The sequence below is a fragment of the Pteropus alecto genome, unplaced genomic scaffold (genome assembly GCF_000325575.1).
Source record: "Pteropus alecto unplaced genomic scaffold, ASM32557v1 scaffold25, whole genome shotgun sequence".
Classification (NCBI taxonomy): domain Eukaryota; kingdom Metazoa; phylum Chordata; class Mammalia; order Chiroptera; family Pteropodidae; genus Pteropus; species Pteropus alecto.
In genome coordinates, this window is record NW_006441955.1 from 3,359,951 (window position 1) to 3,374,777 (window position 14,827).

The 14,827-nt window shown below is 38.7% G+C and overlaps 1 protein-coding gene and 1 pseudogene across 8 annotated transcripts in view; both read left to right on the forward strand.

Moving 5' to 3' along the window:
- ELAVL4 (ELAV like RNA binding protein 4) overlaps positions 1–14,827 on the forward strand; it is a 93,192-nt gene that overhangs the window by 40,271 nt on the left and 38,094 nt on the right. The gene's annotated exons all lie outside the window — the stretch shown is intronic.
- LOC112485861 lies at positions 2,644–2,762 on the forward strand (annotated as a pseudogene).

Here is a 14,827-nt window from a genome sequence, read left to right on the forward strand (position 1 = left end):
AAGGATGGCATGGGCACACAGTCATAAACTCATATGTGTATGTACACTACAGAAAACCCTCCTTCAGATTGGTAGGATTGGGGAGCGGATTAAGAATTTGGAGTTTTCTCATAACCCTTTAGTTTTATCTCTTTTTATTCTTAATCATCTACCCCTTCCCTTTGTTCTTTAGTTCTCAGTTCTGCTCTCTGCCCTCCCTATATTCTAAGCTAGTTTTTATCTGCCTGTTCCTTTCTTCTCAAATACTTGGTTTGTGTGTGTCCAATGTTCTTCCATGTGTCTGAGACAGTGTTTCTAAGGGGGCCAACTGAAGACTTGTGGAAGGAGGTCAACCACAACTGCCCCTTGTCCCTGGGGAGAAATAGGCCCTAAGGATAGCAGATTATTCGTAAAAGAAACTATTATACAATAGGAGGGAAATGCTTAATGAAGATCTGCATTTGAGGTATTTTATTTTATGTATTTGTTTGTTTTGAAGATATTCTTTGAGAAACCAGAGACTTTTTCCTTGAAAGTGAAACGATACCCTATACAACAACTTCAGTACTTGAGATTTTTAGGTTCTGATTTTTTTTCCTAATCGACAAGCATTCATTGAGGACCTAATGTTTGCCAGACACTGATACCGTAATTCTTTGCCAGGGTTGTGTGCATGTATGTGCATGGGGTGAGGTGGCGGGGGGCGGGGGGATTTCTCTGAAATATTTTTGGATATGAGAATATTTTCTTTGAAAAATATTGGGCTACATCATGATGGCAGTGAAGCATCTGCTCTCTGGTGTTTCACTCCTAAAATCACTCACCTTTGAGTATTTGTCATTTTCTCCGAACAGTTTAATTGATGACCAACTGGCCTATATAACAAAAATGAAACTCTGTAATTAAAGTAGAGAGAGAGATACATCATGTTAATTTTAAATCAGAGAATCCAGTGTATATGTGTGTATGTATGTTCTCCAGTTCTTCTAATTTGCTTGTAAATTTGTCCCCCATATAAATTAAGTACTTTGCAAAACCATAAAACTAAAATAACTGTCGAAAAAGTCGTATAACCCTCCAAACATAATTTTCTCATCTGTAAAGGGCTTATTGTGAGGATTAAATGAGAGACTGGATATATACCGCACAGCACAATGCCTATTGCATAGCAGTCTCTCAATAAGTGGGGGATGTTATTAGTAAAGATACAGTTAGTATGTTTCAAGGAGAGTGGCTAGAACAGAGAAATTTTACCAAGTCTCCAAATAGGGCCAGGGCTTTGATGATCTTACCTCAGAGCATTGGATCTTCCATTCGTTAAGAGAATTGCCTATGCTCTCAGAAAGCCAGTGTTTAGATTCTTGAATAATCTTTATATAATAGGATGATAATTCAAACCAAATTAAAACCGGTTAACCATATGATTTTTCCTCCCACTCCTGTATAGAAAATGTATCTTTGGTGTAGCCTTACCTTCTAAATAGAGACTCTGCCAGCTATATTAGTGAATATTATTAATCACCTTTTCAAAAGAGTTCTCTTAGAATTGTAGTGAGATTTTTGAGGAGTACTGATTCATGGTGTTGTTCCTTGTTTTCTAAAGATACATGTTTAAACAAGCAGATTCCTTTACTGAAAGAATGCTAATTTGGTAGTTCACCGAGTCGATTTGAATAGGAGTGACAGCTTCGAAGACAGCCTTTAATTTGGTATACAAAACCAAAATTGTCAACTTTGGTTTGTTTAGCACCCTCTCCAGCACAAGCAGAAACATACAATAGCATCTGAGCTTAAAGAAGAAGCTTATGGGTTGAAAGCAGAAATACAATTCAGGCATAAATTTATAATTACACATTTTTAAAAAATTCAGGCCAAAAAAAAAAGAGAGAGAGAGAGAGAATTTTATTTGCAGAGAACTTATGAGAATGAGGCAAGGAAATACAGAGAGACCAGAGATATTTGCCTTCATTTGCTATCGGTGTTTAATAAAAGTAGAACTTGCGGTTGTAAAGAGTGCTTATTAAATTCTTCATTTACACTACCTAATTAATTCTAGCATTTTAAATTAACAGTGAAACTGGTCCCTGCTGTACCATTCCATAGATGCAGCATATTTCCTCCATCCACCCGTTGTTCAGGTTTAATTGGCTACGCTAAAAGACAGAGAAGAAGGGAGAGATAGGGCTGTAGGGCTGTGGGGAAGGAGTGGGAATCGCTTTAATGGGAGACCCTCTGAGGCCTGCATTTGAGGGTAAGTGATAATACAGGCTGGGAAAGGTGAGGTATCACACCAGGCAAGCTGAAAGGCTGCTGCTGGTGGTTCAGAAGTCAGGGTAAATGACATCATAGGTATTTTTGTTGCCCTGATTTTTAACATCCAGTCCCCCTTTTTCCTTCAACACCTCCTACATTTCTCAATGCATCTCGATCCTGTGAAGTTTACAAGGAGTTCTAAATATCCAGTGGGAGGGTTGAGGGGTGGGAAGTGGCAAAGAGATAAGAATTTGAGATTAAGATTTTCCAGCCCAAACCACTTTTAAGAGAATGTAATAGATTCTCTTAGAAGATTCTAGGTTATCAGGTAGTTAGGTAGGTAGGTAGATAGGTAGGTAGACAGAGAGACAGACAGATATTGAGAGAGAGGAAGAGAAAGAAAGAGAAAGAGTCTATGGTCATGTCACCCTGAACAAGTCCAATCCCATCTGATCTCGGAAGCTAAGCAGGGTCGGGCCTGGTTAGCACTTGGATGGGAGACCACCTAGGAAAACCAGGTACTGTAGGCGTAAAAAAGAAAAAATAAGGGATTGTAAGCTGACAAGGTCCTTGCAACCTGTGAGGTCAACCAAGGGTTGCCTCTCCTAAATAATAATAAAGAGAAAGAAAGAGACTTTTTATTGCTGGTGTTGCCAGTAGGCTGGATTCACTCCTGACTGTGAGTTGTCAATGTATTCTTCATTTGAGAACGCAAAGAGGAAATCCAGGCATGGATGTAAGTGTTGTGGTGCTGAGGACATAATTGCTATCATTTATCAAGGTCTTACTGTATGCTAAGTACTTGCTAAGCCCTTGACATACTTTATTTCCTTTAACACTGAGAATAGACTCTATTTTCTTGGATAAGGACAGTGAAGTTTAGTGAGGTTAAGTAACTTGCCTGGGCAAAGTTATTAATAACAAAGTTATTAGCAGGCGGTAGAGCTGGGATTCACCCCCAGTTTTCAAAAGTATGATCTTTTCCAGAAGAATGTACTGGGTCCCCCTCCCTATGTTGAGGGAAGACCTCTGCCTAACCGTCATCTCATAACCCAATGAGGCATTGTGTTCCTCCGAGCAGTGGTTGCTGGCCGCCCTCTGGAGAGTCTATCTAGTATGCACTACGGCTTTAAACAAGACTCTTGTGTATAACGGGAGGCAAAGATAACAATATTTCTCTTCTGCTGGGGATACAACTCATCCTTCAGAGTAGAACCAAATTTACTGAAAGTGCCAGGTTTAAGATTCTTTTACAGTGCTTTTGGACATCTCTGTTACTTATCTTCTCAGGGATATTAGATTTTCTTTTTCCAATTGGGAATGGACACTTATCAGGATAACCTAGGTACTAGGGAGGAAAACAAAAACAAAAACAAAAACGTGAATCCCAAGTTACTTTGTGTGCAGCTGGGGACACATGATGGCACTGGAAGCCATGTCCTTTATCTTTCTCCTTCATTCACCTGCAACTTCTGCTGCTGAGAAAGGGAAGCGGACTGTGACCCACAAGGATTCATGCAACCTATAAACTCAGGCAAAGAACAGCAAACCTCCGATAGAAATTATAGTATTCCCATGGACTGCAAAGAATTGAATTAGTTTATTTTTTTTATTTTGTTGCCTTTTTGTTTTTTCAAGCTTTGAGATTGCATCACTGAATCCAGGTTCCTAGATGATCAATATTTTAGGGGAGGAAACATATGGCTTAGGCAAGATAGAGTTAGGTGGTTCAGGGTGTATCTTGAAGCCAGCAGAGCTGGAATGCTAAATTGCATTTTTATAATTGTCTGTCTTATATCACCCCTCTCCAAAATGAATAGAGAAAAGAGAAAGTAACAAAGAAAAATCCCGAGAAATGAATTAGTGTACAAGATACAGTTTTGATCCACCTGTCTAGAGTTTGTGATTATTTGCATTATAGTGATAAAAAAGAATTATATTTTTACCTAATGTCACTCTCCAAGTATTCATAAAGTATAGTTTTTTAATTTTTATTTTGTTTTATTTTATATTAGTTTCAGGTATATAGTACAATGGTTAGACGTTTATATAGTTTATGAAGTGACCTCCCCAATTACTCTAGCACCCATCTGTACACATAGCTATTACAATACTATTAACTATATTCCCTATGTTGTACTCTACATCCCCAGGACTATTTTGTAACTACTAATTTGTACTTCTTCATCCCTTCACCTTTTTCGCTCAACCCCCCAAACTCCCTCCCCTCTGGCAATCACCAGTTTTTCTTCTGTATCTGTGAGTCTGTTTTCATCTAATTTGTTACTTCTGTTCCTTAGATTCCACATATAAGTGAAATCATATCACATTTATCTTTCTCTGTCTGACTTACTTCACTCAGCATAATACCCTCTAGGTCCATCCATGTTGTTGTAAATCGTAAGATTTCATTTTCTAATGGCTGAGTAATATCCCATTGTATATATGAACCATAACTTCTTTATCCAGTAGTCTGTTGTTGGTCAGTTAGGTTGCTTCCATACCTTGGCTATTGTGAATAACACTGCTGTGAACATAGGGGTGCATAGATCTTTCCGAATTATTGTTTTGGGGTTTTTTTGGATAAATACCCAGAAGTGCAATTACTGAGTCAAAAGGTAGTTCTAGTTTTAATTTTTTGAAAGACCTCCAAACTGTTTTCCATAGTGGCTGTAATAATTTGTAATCTCGCTAACAGTGTACAAGGGTTCCCTTTTCTCTACATCCTCATCAACACTTGTTTTTTTCATTTATTAATAAAGATATCACCTCACACTTGCCAGCAGTGTAGTTTTTAGGAATATTTTTCTCTCCATTTTAGGCAAGTGAGAGCTCTGAAGGGGTTGGGAGTTAAGAACAGGGTGGTCTAAACTGAACATTATCAATTATAAAACTAAGTATATGTAGTGACCGGTATACGAAACAGACTATAAAGGCTGTGGATGGTCAAGAAAGGGTGAGGTCTGTGTTAGCTGGAGCTATTGGGGGAGGTATGAAAGATGAGTTTAAGATTTAGGTAGAGGGAAGAAAAGCAAAGGAATAGAGCTAAAATACCAGTCTAAGAACAGAAGTCTTTTTTCATTCCTCTTTGGTTTGGACAAAGGAAGTAGATCCAGGATGTGCCCTCTGGAAGTGATAGTCTAATATGAAGAAGCACTGCCAGATGAAGTTAAGCATACCAAGAATTAAGTTGGTTAGAGTTGCACCCTAACCGAAGAAGACAACATTTCCTGAGTGCCACCTCTAATCCATAACTTCATTTCTTCCTTTATAACACATGACTTTGGCTTAATTCGTGTTATCATTCCGTGGGAAAAGCAACAAAAAAGACCCTTCACTACTGTGGACAGCAGGGTGAATACTTTGCCACTGCTTTTGTGTCTAGAATCACATCTCTGATTAAAGAGACTGACTCAGTTTTGATTTGGTGACATTGAGTAATGCCTGTTCTTTTTTTCTGGATTTGCAAAAGTGCTAATAATCCTGTGTGCCCCTGTCAGTAGATGAGATGTGGGACATAGACTATGGCAATGGGGGGGTGTGTCTGTTAGAGCATCGAGGCCACAAGGCATTGCGTGGAATAAGTCTCTTGGGTTGAAGAGGGAGAGGAGAGTGAGGGTTGTGTATCGCTTTTATGTTACCTCATATACTTTTAAGGAACTAGACTTAAAGGGACCCTGTGGGAATTTGATTAAGTTTTACTTCTGAGATAACTTTATAAGCAATAAAAGGCTCCTAAAATATGAAAGTGCTTTGAATTCACTCCTGAAATATGCATTCAGCCCTAAGGTGAGTTTATTGGCATAATTTCTTACAGCACCCAGCAAAGACAAATAAAAATGATAGCAGCAGCTTTAGTGTATTTGTATGTGCCTTATGTGTGTTCTGGGTACTACTTTAAATGCTTTAAAAATAATAGCTCATTTAAATAAGTAAATTGGTGCAAACAATATATCCAACAAGGGGTTGATATCTAAAATATATAAAGAACTTATATAACTCAATATAAAAAAGTCAATTAAAAAATGGGCAGAAAGAAATATAGATGGCCAACAGACACATGAAAAGATTTTCAACATCACTAATCATCAGGGAAATGCAGATCAAAACCACAATGAGATATCACCTCACACCTGTCAGAATGGCTGTTACCAAAAAGACAACAAATAACAAGTGTTGGTGAGAATGTGAAGAGAAGGGAACCTGGGTTCACTGTGGGCAGGAATGTAAATTAGTGCAGCCGCTATGGAAAATAGTATGGGGATCTCCCCTAAAATTCAAAATAGAACTACCATGCAACTTAACAATTCCACTTCTGGGTATTTATGTGAAGAAAATGAAAACACTAATTCAAATATATACAATAGCCAAGATATGGAAGCAACCTAAGTGCCCATCATTAGATAAATGGAAAAAGAAGATTACTCAGCAACAAGAAAAAATGAAATCTTGCTATTTGTGACAACATGGATGGACCTAGAGGTTATAATGCTAAGTGAAATAAATCAGACAGAGAAAGACAAATACCACATGATTTCACTTATATGTGGAATCTAAAAAACAAAACAAAACAGACTCATAGATAATGGAGAACAAACTGGTGGTTGCCAGAGAGGAGGGGTGTGAGAGACAGGTAAAATAGGTGAAACAAATTAAGAGGTACAAACTTTCAGTTATAAATAATTAAGCCATGGGGATGTAATGTACAGCATAGGAAATATAGTCAATAATATTATAATAACTTTGTATGGTGACAGATGGTAACAACTTATTGTGTTGATCATTTCACAATGTATAAAAATATCAAATCTGTTTGTACACCCAAAACTAATATAATATTGTATGACAACTATAACTCAATTAAAAAGATTACTTTAAAAAATAAAAAATAAATAAATAGTAAATTAGGGTTTCTTGGAGATTCCTAATAATAGCCAATGTTCATTGAGCACTTACTGTGTGCTAAGCATTATGCTGAGATCAGTAGATGAAGTTTCATGTAATCTTCAAGACACTTATTTGACAGGTGAAGAAACTTGGACTTAGAAACAACTGAGTAACTTGCTCAAGGTGATTTAGCTTCCAAATAGGGAAGGTGGAACTTGAACCCAGGGCTGACTTAATTGTGAGTTGTCCAATTTATACTTTATCTTTGGCAGTTTCCCTAAAAATGCTGACCTGGTTTCTCAGCTTTATTACCTAGGGAGTGAAAACTCCTAGTCCAGAAAAAACTTAATTAGGATTCAAAATCTTTTTGTTTTGGAAAAGAGCACACTATGCATTTAAAAATAATAAATACCATTGTTTTTTTTAATTCAGCAGGTCACTATTTACCTGAACAAGGAAGAATAAATTTGGAGTGGTTCTTAACTTCAGATTTTCTCTCTCCACAAAATACCCCTCCCTATGTTCTTTTCTTTATTTTCAAGTACCATATTGAATCGAATGCTGCCTTAAACTTAAGCATAGTTAAAACCCAGTCTCAATTATGCATATCCAAGAAAATCCCAAGATATCGATTAGCTAAATGAACTTTTCTACATGCACATCAGTGGGATATTCATTAGTAAAGCAAAGAGTAGAGGAAATAGTAGCATTTATCAGTACATTTTGTTGCTGATTTAAAAAATGTGCTTGGGTACAGTGCAATGTGTCATCTGAATTCGGAGGAAAACAGGTAGATTTGCATCTGTCATTTTATTTATCACCTCTCTGCAGTCATCTTATGCATATTCCAGGAAGAAGAATAAAATATTTTGATTTGGGGAGGAGCGGGTTTGATTATTGTTGGGGAAGAGTGAAAATTTTTAGGTATGGAAAAGATTCGACAGCCTAATGAGGTTACAAAATAGGAGAATACAGGTTTGCTTTATTAAGGGGTACTTGAAGAATGTCAGAACATTTAAGTGCAAACAGTAAACCATGTAATCATTGTGCCTCTTACACACCCATCAAGGACAATCAGAGACCTCCCACCCTTTCTAATTAGGACAGGTTAGCAATTGAGTAAAGCTGTGACATTTAGGGTTTGTGCAGACACATTCTTCTTCTGTCGACATAATTTTTTTCCCATGATGGCAATAGTCAGGATTACAGACCAGGTTCCTTTTGCTCCCTGGCTGTATTCCCCATCATCTTCCTTTTCAAATCTGATGGTTCTGCCCTGCTTCCAAACTCAGATAACCATAGGAAAGTATTCTCACATCCCAGGAGAGATATCTCAAAGGATTTTTACCTGGGCTGTGAATCCGGCCTGGGTATTTTAAGGATTTTCTATTTCTGTACTTTAGCTGGCTGACTGGTTCAGAAAACCAATTCCCTGTTCACCCAGTTTCCCCTCTTTCTCCCAACATACACACATACACACACGCACACACACACACACACACACACTCACTCACTCACTCACTACCCTCCCTTCTCTGTAGAATGACCTGGTTGATTGAGACTAGGAACTAAGCGAGAAAGTAATGTCAAACTGAAATTTCCACACATTATCTAAAAATGTAATTCATCAGCTTCAGGGTAGGAGGAAAGTGCTTTCTGAAATGTGTTAATGGGAAATTCATTTTTTTCTTGTCTTCTGTGAGGTCTGGTGGTGGTGATTTCTTTTTTCAATCTGCTCCCCCACCCCCATTCCACATCTCCCTTACTTCTCTTAACTGATGAACTCTGTTATGTCTTTATTCCTTATAAGAACTAAAGATCTTTAAGTTGCCTTTTTGTTTCTTCTACAGTCCCAGAATTGAGCTTTGATGGAAGAAAATATTTCTACTTTGACAGGAAGATAAAATTCAGATAGAAACCATATATTTGTGTAAAGCTTTTATATTTGTAAAACTTCCAATCAGCCAACAGTATTTATTTAGTGCTTGCTTTATCAGATCAAATAAGTTATTCCCTTTCCTTCTCTTCTCTTAAATTCTATAGCAGGATCGGTAAGGAAGCCAAAGAGGATAAGATGTAATTTGTGTCCACATGTTGTAGCTAGAAAGGTCAATGTCTAGGAAGGAGCCAGGACAAATTGTGGGGCCTACAACAGCCTGCATATCTGGTAGGGGCAGGGAGCCTGCTTATGATGCATATCACTACACATCCACCTTTGCTGTTTTGTGGGCTTTTGACTTGTTTTGTTTTTCACCATGGCCCAACTCATCAACTCAAATCTGGCTGTTAATTTCATTGGAATGATAGCACAGAAGGATTCATAACAATAAAATGAAGTTGAAAGTTTGATGGAATGCCTACTATGTGTCAGCTATAGTACAAGGCATATTACATATGTTATCTCATTGAAACTTTATATCAGTTATGCATTATCAATGGTGTTATCCCCATTTTACAGATAAGAAGACAAGGCTTCAAATAAGTTAACTGGAGAGTGAGATTAGATCTGTCTGACTGCAAAACCTGTGGTCTTTCTGTTACCTCACCACTCTGTTGAATGAATGTGAAGACATCAGCTATAAGTGTTGAGAAGAGAAAAAGAAGGCAGTGGGCTGGAGTTCTTAGAACAAGCATCAAATAGGCATTAGCCTTGAACTTGGGAGAGAGTAGATTGTATGATGCCAGTCCATATAGAGGAAGCAACTGAGCCAGGCTTCAGAGACATCTTCAAGGGATAAGTGAATAAAACAGTCAGGACTACTCTATGGCTAAGTGTTAGTGCCCACTTTGTGTTGATGAGATAACTGAAACTCGGAGAGGTTAAGCAAGTTATGCAGGGTCACAGTCAAAAAGCTGTGGGACTGATTTGAACTCAAATCTGTCAGACTCAAGATAACCCGACTTAACACAGAGGGAGGTGGACCATTTGCAGACTTCTCATGTCATCTGTGATTTGAGAATCATTGCTTTTCTTGCTGAGGTCACACACAGGTTCTCACAGTGACTCTCTTTCCATCTACTTCAGTTTCTTGCTGACTTATAAATTTAGTTTCCTACTTGGCCCCTGTTTTGTAGTTGGATGTCTGATGACATGTGATACTTCATCTATAATACGTGGATACAGCTAGTTAGGGTAATTACTCTAATTCCTATGACCACTAATGGAATTTCTCATCACAAATACCTTGAATGAAATTAAATAATTTTATTGGCAGTATGAACATAAAATGTATAGTTAATACTCCTTAATATTTTTCCTTCATGTTTGTTTTCAAAGGCTTTTATATTAAGTACTTCCTCTGACCCGGTTGAAATAGCCAATATAGACAAATGTCTTTACTCACTTTAAAGATGAGGCCAATGCAGCTCAAAGAAAACTTAAATCAAGAGCACTTGGCTTCTTATTTTCCCTGCTATTTCTTCTTCTTTTTTCTTTCCTTTGCTTGTTTTCTGTCCCACCCCCTCCTTCTACCTTCTTATTTATTAATATACCATTTGGCCCAAAAAGGATTTGAATTGACTGATAAGATAATATGGAAAAGAACTAAAATTAAAATAACCATAAACTTTTTTAAGCAAGGTGGAGAGAAATGAGTGTAGAATGGTAAAAGGAGACCAGAAGGAAAATTCGTAAATTAGATGTAGCTAGATGACTTGTCTGAGAAGTAACAGACACCTAGCCTAAGTTTTCTTTACATCAAGGAAAACATGATGGTGTCAACCTTGATCCCATCTCAACTGAAGCAGGATCCCAGCTCTACCCCACTTCCCACCACACTCGTATTAGCCCACAGGCCTCTGACTGTGGGGACAGTTGCCAGCTATAATACAGTATGGGATATGAAGTCTGAAATCACATATATAGAGTTTTCCTTTTCTCATCTTTCTTACTTGAACCTGTGTTGGATTGATTGACTTGTTTTTCATGGCCAGAGCAGGCAGTGACACAGAAAAGCTGCCTGAGTAGAGTACCTGTTCTCACTAGAATGCAAAAAAAGGTATTTGGAAGTGAGCTTCCTTGCTTGCTGCCCTGAACTGAGGTGTCCTGGCTTCTCCCTCCCCTCAGACCCTGAGGTTGGGTACTTCAGTCCTCTGCCTGTCTTCTTGGTGAAGTTCACTGCACTGAGTTCTGGCAAGTTTCCCATTGCCCAGGACCCTCAGCTGGACAACAGAAAAATCAAATGTCACTCTCACTTCTTGGTCCTGACTCTGGAAACTAGAACTAGTCCTCTGCCATCTTTTCTTTTCTTGGTGCCCCTCACCAGTTAGTGGAGCCTTACTAATGAGACAGACCACCCTCTGAGCACAAGAAGAAATAGAGCATCACTGGAAAGCACCACACTGTCCAACACATGTGTGCGCGCGCACACACACACACACACACACACACACACCTCAAACACTTCTGTGTCTAGAAATACTAGACACAGTGCAATAAACTAACCAGAAGTGAGACAGACTTCAATGATGTAGTTCTGTGCCATTCCCCAGCCCCTCCTCAGATACACACTTAATAGGTGTGTGCATGGCTTTGCACAAGTCACTATCACCTTGGACCTCCATTTTCTTAATACATAATAAGAAGATAAATCCTTACCCCACCTTCTTTGGATGGTACTTGTGACTTCAAATCAGGGGACACGTGTCAAGTCACTCGTAAACTGAAACAATCTGGGAGGGGCCCTTTCTGGCTCATAACTGCTTCCCCCTTTTCACTAAAGGGTCTTACCTCTGAGCCAACAGATGTATAAAGAGAAAGGAAAGGGAAAGTTGATATCTGATCCTGATTTAAGCCTCAGTTATATAATTTCAAGTAGGAAGTAGAAGACAGCATATGAAGAAGGCAGGAGAGTGGAATGGGAACTTAAATTTATTCTGCACTGCTAGATGCCAGTCGCTTTGTATTTGCTATCTCATTTAATCCTGACCACAACCCCAAGAGATGATGGTGAGCCCCCTTCTTTAGATGAGGAACCCGAGGCTTATGAAGTTTAAAGCAACTGACTCGAGGTCACACAGCTGGCAAGCAGCCAAGCTATCTGTGCACCCATGTCTGCCTGACCACATACTGCTGCCAGTTGGAACACGAGACCTTCTCAGAGGGTTCCCGCATTCTTGCTCTTTCATCCTGAGTCGTGAACATGGCTGTATAGGACGTAGTCCAGTAAGCCTTAGAAATAGCTGCACTAATAATGAACAACAGTTTTAGTGGTTCTGGAAGATTGTAAATGAAAGCCTTAGGTTCAATATTTGAAAATGTCAGGATGATTTCTGGGATTGCTTTTAAAATCAGGCCACTTTTATGAGCAGCAACATGATAAAATGTAAGGATCCACCAATTTCTCATTCTAGCTCTAGCTATGGGACTCTACGTGGATCAAACAAGTCTGTGCCTCAGATTGTTGTGCAGGAAATGGGGACAGTAACACAGCTCTTTCCACCTTACTGTCAGTTGTGACATCAGATGAGCTGCTAATGTGTTAGTAAGTCGTTAAGTGCTTATACCAATTCAGGATATTACAGTGGTCATCCAGAAGATAGGACATTGTAAGCAAGGGATTTATGAGGGTAAAGCAAGTACTAACCCCCCATGATAAGCTAGCTTTGCTCTCCAGTCTGCTTTCCAGATGTTTTGTTCAGTTATCTACATACATCTCAACAAAAGCTGATTAACTCTCTCAGACATCAGTGTCTGTTATTGATGCTCAAGCTGATCAAATTACAATGCCACAGATCCTACTTGTGCCGTTAATATTAGATTTTGGATTCCGGTCTATAATGAATGATTTTTTTCCTCCACGCATTGGAAAAATTGGTTAGCAGAGTTCATAAGAAAGTTTAATTAGCAGGGCTGTTTGTGAAAATAGCGGTTGTGAGTCATGGTGCAGAATGAACTAACGTTTCTCAGGGTTGAATTTGTTCTTCTGTTCCTTGAGCAGCCGCTTAGGATCCTCGTGTTTGGGAAGCTAATGTCTGCATGCTGCCCACTTAAACTGCACCATGTAATAAACTAATGACAAAAACAAAATATTTTAAAAGCCCAAGAGGAAAAAGAGGTGTAGGGTGTTTGCGTATTTGTGTATGTGTGTCTGTGTCGTCCAGGGGATTATTAGGGACCTACTGTAGTCCAAGACTGTGCTAGTCAGGATAGCCAAGTGATAAAGAGCTAGACCTCCTGCATTTGCGTCCCAACTTCACCACTTACTGGATGTATAACAGGCAAGCAAATACTTACCCTTCCTGTGCCCGTTTTCTCATTTGTAAAATAGGGATAGTGGTAGGATTATTGTTAGCATCAGTATAAGTAAAGCACTTAGAACAGCAGCTGACATATAGTATTGTAATTCTTCCTGCAGTTCTGTGAGTTATAGGTATTATTAGCCTTATTTTACAGGTGAGGAAACAGGCTCAGAAAGGTTAAGTGACTCACACAGCTTCTAAGTAGCCGAGCAAAGTTGAATGCATGTTTGTTTGATTCCAAAGCCTCTGCTTTTTAAATTTTATTTTATTATTAGTTTCAAATATACAGTACATTGGTTAGACATTTATATACTTTATAAAATGATCCCCCTAATTGCTCTTTCTCTTCTCTGGCTCTCCACCTAGCCACTACATTAATGCAAACTGCATTCCCTATGCCGTACTCCCCAACCCTGTGACCATCTACCAACTCCTAATTCGTACTTCTTTAACCCTTCACACCTTTCTTCCAGCCCCCCAAACCCTGCCCCTCTGGCTGTTACCAGATTATCCTCTATATTTGTGAGTCTGTTTTTGATTAGTTTGTTCTTTTTGTTCCTTAGATTCTGCATATAAGTGAAATCATATGATATTTATCTTTCTCTGTCTGACTTATTTCACTCAGTATAATAACCTCTAAGTATATCCATGTTGTTGCAAATTGTAGAATTTCATTTTTTTAATGGCTGAATAATATTCTATTGTATACATGAACCATAACTTCTTTATCCAGTAGTCTGTTGATGGGCATTTAGGTCGCTTCCATATCTTGGCCAAGCCTCTATTTCTATCTGTAACACTATACCGCCTCTCTGGGTCATATGCCTAGTTAGTTAACTATTAATAATGTTCTATGTGTGCCTGTATGTGTGCACCTATCTGTGTGTGTTCCTGCTTGGGTATCCATACAGTCACACGCAATCGTGCTTTATTTTTGCCTTGGGTCTTTAGTTCTTCTAGTGAAACTCCTTGAGCTCACTGCACACTGACTACTGACACATAGTGAACTAGAACCAGATGTGTACAACTTGTACCGATGTGAAAATATGTGCTCAAATGTCTGACCCCCAACCTACTATGCATCTCTGTCCTGTGACTAGGTCATTCCAGAAGCAAGTCTCTGCAATGTCTTCTAAGAAACAGAATCATGGACTATCACAGTGAAGAGACCTTAGGAGTATTCTCTGGCTTTGTCTCCTTGTTTTTTGCTGGCCTCTCTGTTTATTTCAGGAACTGTAGCTCAAAGCTGGAGCCCAGACCCCTCCCTCACTTTAGGGTAATTATACCTTAGACAGTATTCAGTCCTGTTTCAAAGAGTAATGTTCATTTGGAAATCCCATCTAAAAGTCTTTTCCCAAGGATGTTTAATAGGTAGTATGTTTTTTTTAAAGGGGTGCTGTGACCGAACGTGTTTGGAAAACTGAAGTGAACCAAGTTAGAAAGGGGTTTCTTTTTACCACTGCTTGTC